The sequence below is a fragment of the Oncorhynchus mykiss genome, chromosome 17 (genome assembly GCF_013265735.2).
Source record: "Oncorhynchus mykiss isolate Arlee chromosome 17, USDA_OmykA_1.1, whole genome shotgun sequence".
NCBI lineage: Eukaryota > Metazoa > Chordata > Actinopteri > Salmoniformes > Salmonidae > Oncorhynchus > Oncorhynchus mykiss.
Window position 1 is genome coordinate 3,998,210 of NC_048581.1, and position 12,080 is coordinate 4,010,289.

Below are 12,080 nucleotides of genomic sequence, written 5' to 3' on the forward strand. Positions count from 1 at the left end.
ATCCACAACATAATATAAATATAATGAAGTCCTCATCCACAACATAATATAATGAAGTAGATGGAGAGTCATCCAGTCCTCATCCACAACATAATATAAATATAATGAAGTAGACTGAGAGTCATCCAGTCCTCATTCACAACATAATATAAATATAATGAAGTCCTCATCGACAACATAATATACAGTGCCTTGCGAAAGTATTCGGCCCCCTTGAACTTTGCGACCTTTTGCCACATTTCAGGCTTCAAACATAAATATATAAAACTGTATTTTTTTGTGAAGAATCAACAACAAGTGGGACACAATCATGAAGTGGAACGACATTTATTGGATATTTCAAACTTTTTTAACAAATCAAAAACTGAAAAATTGGGCGTGCAAAATTATTCAGCCCCCTTAAGTTAATACTTTGTAGCGCCACCTTTTGCTGCGATTACAGCTGTAAGTTGCTTGGGGTATGTCTCTATCAGTTTTGCACATCGAGAGACTGAAATTTTTTCCCATTCCTCCTTGCAAAACAGCTCGAGCTCAGAGGTTGGATGGAGAGCATTTGTGAACAGCAGTTTTCAGTTCTTTCCACAGATTCTCGATTGGATTCAGGTCTGGACTTTGACTTGGCCATTCTAACACCTGGATATGTTTATTTTTGAACCATTCCATTGTAGATTTTGCTTTATGTTTTGGATCATTGTCTTGTTGGAAGACAACTCTCCGTCCCAGTCTCAGGTCTTTTGCAGACTCCATCAGGTTTTCTTCCAGAATGGTCCTGTATTTGGCTCCATCCATCTTCCCATCAATTTTAACCATCTTCCCTGTCCCTGCTGAAGAAAAGCAGGCCCAAACCATGATGCTGCCACCACCATGTTTGACAGTGGGGATGGTGTGTTCAGCTGTGCTGCTTTTACGCCAAACATAACGTTTTGCATTGTTGCCAAAAAGTTCAATTTTGGTTTCATCTGACCAGAGCACCTTCTTCCACATGTTTGGTGTGTCTCCCAGGTGGCTTGTGGCAAACTTTAAACAACACTTTTTATGGATATCTTTAAGAAATGGCTTTCTTCTTGCCACTCTTCCATAAAGGCCAGATTTGTGCAATATACGACTGATTGTTGTCCTATGGGCAGAGTCTCCCACCTCAGCTGTAGATCTCTGCAGTTCATCCAGAGTGATCATGGGCCTCTTGGCTGTATCTCTGATCAGTCTTCTCCTTGTATGAGCTGAAAGTTTAGAGGGACGGCCAGGTCTTGGTAGATTTGCAGTGGTCTGATACTCCTTCCATTTCAATATTATCGCTTGCACAGTGCTCCTTGGGATGTTTAAATCTTGGGAAATCTTTTTGTATCCAAATCCGGCTTTAAACTTCTTCACAACAGTATCTCGGACCTGCCTGGTGTGTTCCTTGTTCTTCATGATGCTCTCTGCGCTTTTAACGGACCTCTGAGACTATCACAGTGCAGGTGCATTTATACGGAGACTTGATTACACACAGGTGGATTGTATTTATCATCATTAGTCATTTAGGTCAACATTGGATCATTCAGAGATCCTCACTGAACTTCTGGAGAGAGTTTGCTGCACTGAAAGTAAAGGGGCTGAATAATTTTGCACGCCCAATTTTTCAGTTTTTGATTTGTTAAAAAAGTTTGAAATATCCAATAAATGTCGTTCCACTTCATGATTGTGTCCCACTTGTTGTTGATTCTTCACAAAAAAATACAGTTTTATATCTTTATGTTTGAAGCCTGAAATGTGGCAAAAGGTCGCAAAGTTCAAGGGGGCCGAATACTTTCGCAAGGCACTGTAAATATAATGAAGTAGATGGAGAGTCATCCAGTCCTCATCCACAACATAATATAAATATAATGAAGTCCTCATCCACAACATAATATAAATATAATGAAGTAGATGGAGTCATCCAGTCCTCATTCACAACATAATATAAATATAATGAAGTAGATGGAGGGTCATCCAGTCCTCATCCACAACATAATATAAATATAATGAAGTCCTCATCCACAACATAATATAAATATAATGAAGTCCTCATCCACAACATAATATAAATATAATGAAGTAGATGGAGTCATCCAGTCCTCATTCACAACATAATATAAATATAATGAAGTCCTCATCCACAACATAATATAAATATAATGAAGTAGACGGAGAGTCATCCAGTCCTCATCCACAACATAATATAAATATAATGAAGTCCTCATCCACAACATAATATAAATATAATGAAGTAGATGGAGAGTCATCCAGTCCTCATTCACAACATAATATAAATATAATGAAGTCCTCATCCACAACATAATATAAATATAATGAAGTAGATGGAGAGTCATCCAGTCCTCATTCACAACATAATATAAATATAATGAAGTCCTCATCCACAACATAATATAAATATAATGAAGTAGATGGAGTCATCCAGTCCTCATTCACAACATAATATAAATATAATGAAGTCCTCATCCACAACATAATATAAATATAATGAAGTCCTCATCCACAACATAATATAAATATAATGAAGTAGATGGAGGGTCATCCAGTCCTCATCCACAACATAATATAAATATAATGAAGTAGATGGAGGGTCATCCAGTCCTCATTCAGAACATAATATAAATATAATGAAGTAGATGGGTCATCCAGTCCTCATCCACAACATAATATAAATATAATGAAGTCCTCATCCACAACATAATATAAATATAATGAAGTAGATGGAGTCATCCAGTCCTCATTCACAACATAATATAAATATAATGAAGTCCTCATCCACAACATAATATAAATATAATGAAGTCCTTATCCACAACATAATATAAATATAATGAAGTAGATGGAGAGTCATCCAGTCCTCATCCACAACATAATATAAATATAATGAAGTCCTCATCCACAACATAATATAAATATAATGAAGTAGATGGAGGGTCATCCAGTCCTCATCCACAACATAATATAAATATAATGAAGTAGATGGAGGGTCATCCAGTCCTCATTCAGAACATAATATAAATATAATGAAGTAGATGGAGGGTCATCCAGTCCTCATCCACAACATAATATAAATATAATGAAGTCCTCATCCACAACATAATATAAATATAATGAAGTAGATGGAGTCATCCAGTCCTCATCCACAACATAATATAAATATAATGAAGTAGATGGAGTCATCCAGTCCTCATTCACAACATAATATAAATATAATGAAGTCCTCATCCACAACATAATATAAATATAATGAAGTAGATGGAGTCATCCAGTCCTCATTCAGAACATAATATAAATATAATGAAGTAGATGGAGTCATCCAGTCCTCATCCACAACATAATATAAATATAATGAAGTCCTCATCCACAACATAATATAAATATAATGAAGTAGATGGAGTCATCCAGTCCTCATTCACAACATAATATAAATATAATGAAGTCCTCATTCACAACATAATATAATGAAGTAGACGGAGAGTCATCCAGTCCTCATCCACAACATAATATAAATATGATGAAGTCCTCATCCACAACATAATATAAATATAATGAAGTAGATGGAGAAATCAGGTCCTCATTCACAACATAATATAAATATAATGAAGTCCTCATCCACAACATAATATAAATATAATGAAGTAGATGGAGTCATCCAGTCCTCATTCACAACATAATATAAATATAATGAAGTCCTCATCCACAACATAATATAAATATAATGAAGTAGATGGAGTCATCCAGTCCTCATTTAGAACATAATATAAATATAATGAAGTAGATGGAGTCATCCAGTCCTCATCCACAACATAATATAAATATAATGAAGTCCTCATCCACAACATAATATAAATATAATGAAGTAGATGGAGTCATCCAGTCCTCATTCACAACATAATATAAATATAATGAAGTCCTCATTCACAACATAATATAATGAAGTAGACGGAGAGTCATCCAGTCCTCATCCACAACATAATATAAATATAATGAAGTCCTCATCCACAACATAATATAAATATAATGAAGTAGATGGAGAAATCAGGTCCTCATTCACAACATAATATAAATATAATGAAGTCCTCATCCACAACATAATATAAATATAATGAAGTAGATGGAGTCATCCAGTCCTCATTCACAACATAATATAAATATAATGAAGTCCTCATCCACAACATAATATAAATATAATGAAGTCCTTATCCACAACATAATATAAATATAATGAAGTAGATGGAGAGTCATCCAGTCCTCATCCACAACATAATATAAATATAATGAAGTCCTCATCCACAACATAATATAAATATAATGAAGTAGATGGAGGGTCATCCAGTCCTCATCCACAACATAATATAAATATAATGAAGTAGATGGAGGGTCATCCAGTCCTCATTCAGAACATAATATAAATATAATGAAGTAGATGGAGGGTCATCCAGTCCTCATCCACAACATAATATAAATATAATGAAGTCCTCATCCACAACATAATATAAATATAATGAAGTAGATGGAGTCATCCAGTCCTCATTCAGAACATAATATAAATATAATGAAGTAGATGGAGTCATCCAGTCCTCATCCACAACATAATATAAATATAATGAAGTCCTCATTCACAACATAATATAAATATAATGAAGTCCTCATCCACAACATAATATAAATATAATGAAGTAGATGGAGTCATCCAGTCCTCATTCAGAACATAATATAAATATAATGAAGTAGATGGAGTCATCCAGTCCTCATCCACAACATAATATAAATATAATGAAGTCCTCATCCACAACATAATATAAATATAATGAAGTAGATGGAGTCATCCAGTCCTCATTCACAACATAATATAAATATAATGAAGTCCTCATTCACAACATAATATAATGAAGTAGACGGAGAGTCATCCAGTCCTCATCCACAACATAATATAAATATAATGAAGTCCTCATCCACAACATAATATAAATATAATGAAGTAGATGGAGAAATCAGGTCCTCATTCACAACATAATATAAATATAATGAAGTCCTCATCCACAACATAATATACATATAATGAAGTAGACGGAGAGTCATCCAGTCCTCATCCACAACATAATATAAATATAATGAAGTAGATGGAGTCATCCAGTCCTCATTCAGAACATAATATAAACATAATGAAGTAGATGGAGAGTCATCCAGTCCTCATCCACAACATAATATAAATATAATGAAGTAGATGGAGAGTCATCCAGTCCTCATCCACAACATAATATAAACATAATGAAGTAGATGGAGAGTCATCCAGTCCTCATCCACAACATAATATAAATATAATGAAGTCCTCATCCATAACATAATATAAATATAATGAAGTCCTCATCCACAACATAATATAAATATAATGAAGTCCTCATCCACAACATAATATAAATATAATGAATTAGATGGAGTCATCCAGTCCTAATTCACAACATAATATAAATATAATGAAGTCCTCATCCACAACATAATATAATGAAGTAGATGGAGAGTCATCCAGTCCTCATCCACAACAGAATATAAATATAGTGAAGTCCTCATCCACAACATAATATAAATATAATGAAGTAGATGGAGAGTCATCCAGTCCTCATCCACAACATAATATAAATATAATGAAGTAGATGGAGAGTCATCCATTCCTCATCCACAACATAATATAAATATAATGAAGTAGATGGAGTCATCCAGTCCTCATTCAGAACATAATATAAATATAATGAAGTAGACGGAGAGTCATCCAGTCCTCATCCACAACATAATATAAATATAATGAAGTCCTCATCCACAACATAATATAAATATAATGAAGTAGATGGAGTCATCCAGTCCTCATCCACAACATAATATAAATATAATGAAGTCCTTATCCACAACATAATATAAATATAATGAAGTCCTCATCCACAACATAATATAAATATAATGAAGTCCTCATCCACAACATAATATAAATATAATGAAGTAGATGGAGTCATCCAGTCCTCATCCACAACATAATATAAATATAATGAAGTAGATGGAGTCATCCAGTCCTCATCCACAACATAATATAAATATAATGAAGTCCTTATCCACAACATAATATAAATATAATGAAGTCCTCATCCACAACATAATATAAATATAATGAAGTCCTCATCCACAACATAATATAAATATAATGAAGTCCTCATCCACAACATAATATAAATATAATGAAGTAGATGGAGAGTCATCCAGTCCTCATCCACAACATAATATAAATATAATGAAGTCCTCATCCACAACATAATATAAATATAATGAAGTAGATGGAGTCATCCAGTCCTCATCCACAACATAATATAAATATAATGAAGTAGATGGAGTCATCCAGTCCTCATTCACAACATAATATAAATATAATGAAGTCCTCATCCACAACATAATATACATATAATGAAGTAGACGGAGAGTCATCCAGTCCTCATCCACAACATAATATAAATATAATGAAGTAGATGGAGTCATCCAGTCCTCATTCAGAACATAATATAAATATAATGAAGTCCTCATCCACAACATAATATAAATATAATGAAGTAGATGGAGAGTCATCCAGTCCTCATCCACAACATAATATAAACATAATGAAGTAGATGGAGAGTCATCCAGTCCTCATCCACAACATAATATAAATATAATGAAGTCCTCATCCATAACATAATATAAATATAATGAAGTCCTCATCCACAACATAATATAAATATAGTGAAGTCCTCATCCACAACATAATATAAATATAATGAAGTAGATGGAGAGTCATCCAGTCCTCATCCACAACAGAATATAAATATAGTGAAGTCCTCATCCACAACATAATATAAATATAATGAAGTAGATGGAGAGTCATCCAGTCCTCATCCACAACAGAATATAAATATAGTGAAGTCCTCATCCACAACATAATATAAATATAATGAAGTAGATGGAGTCATCCAGTCCTCATCCACAACATAATATAAATATAATGAAGTAGATGGAGTCATCCAGTCCTCATTCACAACATAATATAAATATAATGAAGTCCTCATCCACAACATAATATAAATATAATGAAGTAGATGGAGTCATCCAGTCCTCATTCAGAACATAATATAAATATAATGAAGTAGATGGAGTCATCCAGTCCTCATCCACAACATAATATAAATATAATGAAGTCCTCATCCACAACATAATATAAATATAATGAAGTAGATGGAGTCATCCAGTCCTCATTCACAACATAATATAAATATAATGAAGTCCTCATTCACAACATAATATAATGAAGTAGACGGAGAGTCATCCAGTCCTCATCCACAACATAATATAAATATGATGAAGTCCTCATCCACAACATAATATAAATATAATGAAGTAGATGGAGAAATCAGGTCCTCATTCACAACATAATATAAATATAATGAAGTCCTCATCCACAACATAATATAAATATAATGAAGTAGATGGAGTCATCCAGTCCTCATTCACAACATAATATAAATATAATGAAGTCCTCATCCACAACATAATATAAATATAATGAAGTAGATGGAGTCATCCAGTCCTCATTTAGAACATAATATAAATATAATGAAGTAGATGGAGTCATCCAGTCCTCATCCACAACATAATATAAATATAATGAAGTCCTCATCCACAACATAATATAAATATAATGAAGTAGATGGAGTCATCCAGTCCTCATTCACAACATAATATAAATATAATGAAGTCCTCATTCACAACATAATATAATGAAGTAGACGGAGAGTCATCCAGTCCTCATCCACAACATAATATAAATATAATGAAGTCCTCATCCACAACATAATATAAATATAATGAAGTAGATGGAGAAATCAGGTCCTCATTCACAACATAATATAAATATAATGAAGTAGATGGAGTCATCCAGTCCTCATTCACAACATAATATAAATATAATGAAGTCCTCATCCACAACATAATATAAATATAATGAAGTCCTTATCCACAACATAATATAAATATAATGAAGTAGATGGAGAGTCATCCAGTCCTCATCCACAACATAATATAAATATAATGAAGTCCTCATCCACAACATAATATAAATATAATGAAGTAGATGGAGGGTCATCCAGTCCTCATCCACAACATAATATAAATATAATGAAGTAGATGGAGGGTCATCCAGTCCTCATTCAGAACATAATATAAATATAATGAAGTAGATGGAGGGTCATCCAGTCCTCATCCACAACATAATATAAATATAATGAAGTCCTCATCCACAACATAATATAAATATAATGAAGTAGATGGAGTCATCCAGTCCTCATTCAGAACATAATATAAATATAATGAAGTAGATGGAGTCATCCAGTCCTCATCCACAACATAATATAAATATAATGAAGTCCTCATTCACAACATAATATAAATATAATGAAGTCCTCATCCACAACATAATATAAATATAATGAAGTAGATGGAGTCATCCAGTCCTCATTCAGAACATAATATAAATATAATGAAGTAGATGGAGTCATCCAGTCCTCATCCACAACATAATATAAATATAATGAAGTCCTCATCCACAACATAATATAAATATAATGAAGTAGATGGAGTCATCCAGTCCTCATTCACAACATAATATAAATATAATGAAGTCCTCATTCACAACATAATATAATGAAGTAGACGGAGAGTCATCCAGTCCTCATCCACAACATAATATAAATATAATGAAGTCCTCATCCACAACATAATATAAATATAATGAAGTAGATGGAGAAATCAGGTCCTCATTCACAACATAATATAAATATAATGAAGTCCTCATCCACAACATAATATACATATAATGAAGTAGACGGAGAGTCATCCAGTCCTCATCCACAACATAATATAAATATAATGAAGTAGATGGAGTCATCCAGTCCTCATTCAGAACATAATATAAACATAATGAAGTAGATGGAGAGTCATCCAGTCCTCATCCACAACATAATATAAATATAATGAAGTAGATGGAGAGTCATCCAGTCCTCATCCACAACATAATATAAACATAATGAAGTAGATGGAGAGTCATCCAGTCCTCATCCACAACATAATATAAATATAATGAAGTCCTCATCCATAACATAATATAAATATAATGAAGTCCTCATCCACAACATAATATAAATATAATGAAGTCCTCATCCACAACATAATATAAATATAATGAATTAGATGGAGTCATCCAGTCCTAATTCACAACATAATATAAATATAATGAAGTCCTCATCCACAACATAATATAATGAAGTAGATGGAGAGTCATCCAGTCCTCATCCACAACAGAATATAAATATAGTGAAGTCCTCATCCACAACATAATATAAATATAATGAAGTAGATGGAGAGTCATCCAGTCCTCATCCACAACATAATATAAATATAATGAAGTAGATGGAGAGTCATCCATTCCTCATCCACAACATAATATAAATATAATGAAGTAGATGGAGTCATCCAGTCCTCATTCAGAACATAATATAAATATAATGAAGTAGACGGAGAGTCATCCAGTCCTCATCCACAACATAATATAAATATAATGAAGTCCTCATCCACAACATAATATAAATATAATGAAGTAGATGGAGTCATCCAGTCCTCATCCACAACATAATATAAATATAATGAAGTCCTTATCCACAACATAATATAAATATAATGAAGTCCTCATCCACAACATAATATAAATATAATGAAGTCCTCATCCACAACATAATATAAATATAATGAAGTAGATGGAGTCATCCAGTCCTCATCCACAACATAATATAAATATAATGAAGTAGATGGAGTCATCCAGTCCTCATCCACAACATAATATAAATATAATGAAGTCCTTATCCACAACATAATATAAATATAATGAAGTCCTCATCCACAACATAATATAAATATAATGAAGTCCTCATCCACAACATAATATAAATATAATGAAGTCCTCATCCACAACATAATATAAATATAATGAAGTAGATGGAGAGTCATCCAGTCCTCATCCACAACATAATATAAATATAATGAAGTCCTCATCCACAACATAATATAAATATAATGAAGTAGATGGAGTCATCCAGTCCTCATCCACAACATAATATAAATATAATGAAGTAGATGGAGTCATCCAGTCCTCATTCACAACATAATATAAATATAATGAAGTCCTCATCCACAACATAATATACATATAATGAAGTAGACGGAGAGTCATCCAGTCCTCATCCACAACATAATATAAATATAATGAAGTAGATGGAGTCATCCAGTCCTCATTCAGAACATAATATAAATATAATGAAGTCCTCATCCACAACATAATATAAATATAATGAAGTAGATGGAGAGTCATCCAGTCCTCATCCACAACATAATATAAACATAATGAAGTAGATGGAGAGTCATCCAGTCCTCATCCACAACATAATATAAATATAATGAAGTCCTCATCCATAACATAATATAAATATAATGAAGTCCTCATCCACAACATAATATAAATATAGTGAAGTCCTCATCCACAACATAATATAAATATAATGAAGTAGATGGAGAGTCATCCAGTCCTCATCCACAACAGAATATAAATATAGTGAAGTCCTCATCCACAACATAATATAAATATAATGAAGTAGATGGAGAGTCATCCAGTCCTCATCCACAACAGAATATAAATATAGTGAAGTCCTCATCCACAACATAATATAAATATAATGAAGTAGATGGAGTCATCCAGTCCTCATCCACAACATAATATAAATATAATGAAGTAGATGGAGTCATCCAGTCCTCATTCACAACATAATATAAATATAATGAAGTCCTCATCCACAACATAATATAAATATAATGAAGTAGATGGAGTCATCCAGTCCTCATTCAGAACATAATATAAATATAATGAAGTAGATGGAGTCATCCAGTCCTCATCCACAACATAATATAAATATAATGAAGTCCTCATCCACAACATAATATAAATATAATGAAGTAGATGGAGTCATCCAGTCCTCATTCACAACATAATATAAATATAATGAAGTCCTCATTCACAACATAATATAATGAAGTAGACGGAGAGTCATCCAGTCCTCATCCACAACATAATATAAATATGATGAAGTCCTCATCCACAACATAATATAAATATAATGAAGTAGATGGAGAAATCAGGTCCTCATTCACAACATAATATAAATATAATGAAGTCCTCATCCACAACATAATATAAATATAATGAAGTAGATGGAGTCATCCAGTCCTCATTCACAACATAATATAAATATAATGAAGTCCTCATCCACAACATAATATAAATATAATGAAGTAGATGGAGTCATCCAGTCCTCATTTAGAACATAATATAAATATAATGAAGTAGATGGAGTCATCCAGTCCTCATCCACAACATAATATAAATATAATGAAGTCCTCATCCACAACATAATATAAATATAATGAAGTAGATGGAGTCATCCAGTCCTCATTCACAACATAATATAAATATAATGAAGTCCTCATTCACAACATAATATAATGAAGTAGACGGAGAGTCATCCAGTCCTCATCCACAACATAATATAAATATAATGAAGTCCTCATCCACAACATAATATAAATATAATGAAGTAGATGGAGAAATCAGGTCCTCATTCACAACATAATATAAATATAATGAAGTCCTCATCCACAACATAATATAAATATAATGAAGTAGATGGAGTCATCCAGTCCTCATTCACAACATAATATAAATATAATGAAGTCCTCATCCACAACATAATATAAATATAATGAAGTCCTTATCCACAACATAATATAAATATAATGAAGTAGATGGAGAGTCATCCAGTCCTCATCCACAACATAATATAAATATAATGAAGTCCTCATCCACAACATAATATAAATATAATGAAGTAGATGGAGGGTCATCCAGTCCTCATCCACAACATAATATAAATATAATGAAGTAGATGGAG

General features: G+C 32.3%; 1 protein-coding gene across 1 annotated transcript in view; it reads right to left on the reverse strand.

Annotated features, from left to right (window-relative positions):
* Positions 1 to 12,080, reverse strand: part of LOC110510730 (protein kinase C beta type) — a 110,206-nt gene that overhangs the window by 918 nt on the left and 97,208 nt on the right. The gene's annotated exons all lie outside the window — the stretch shown is intronic.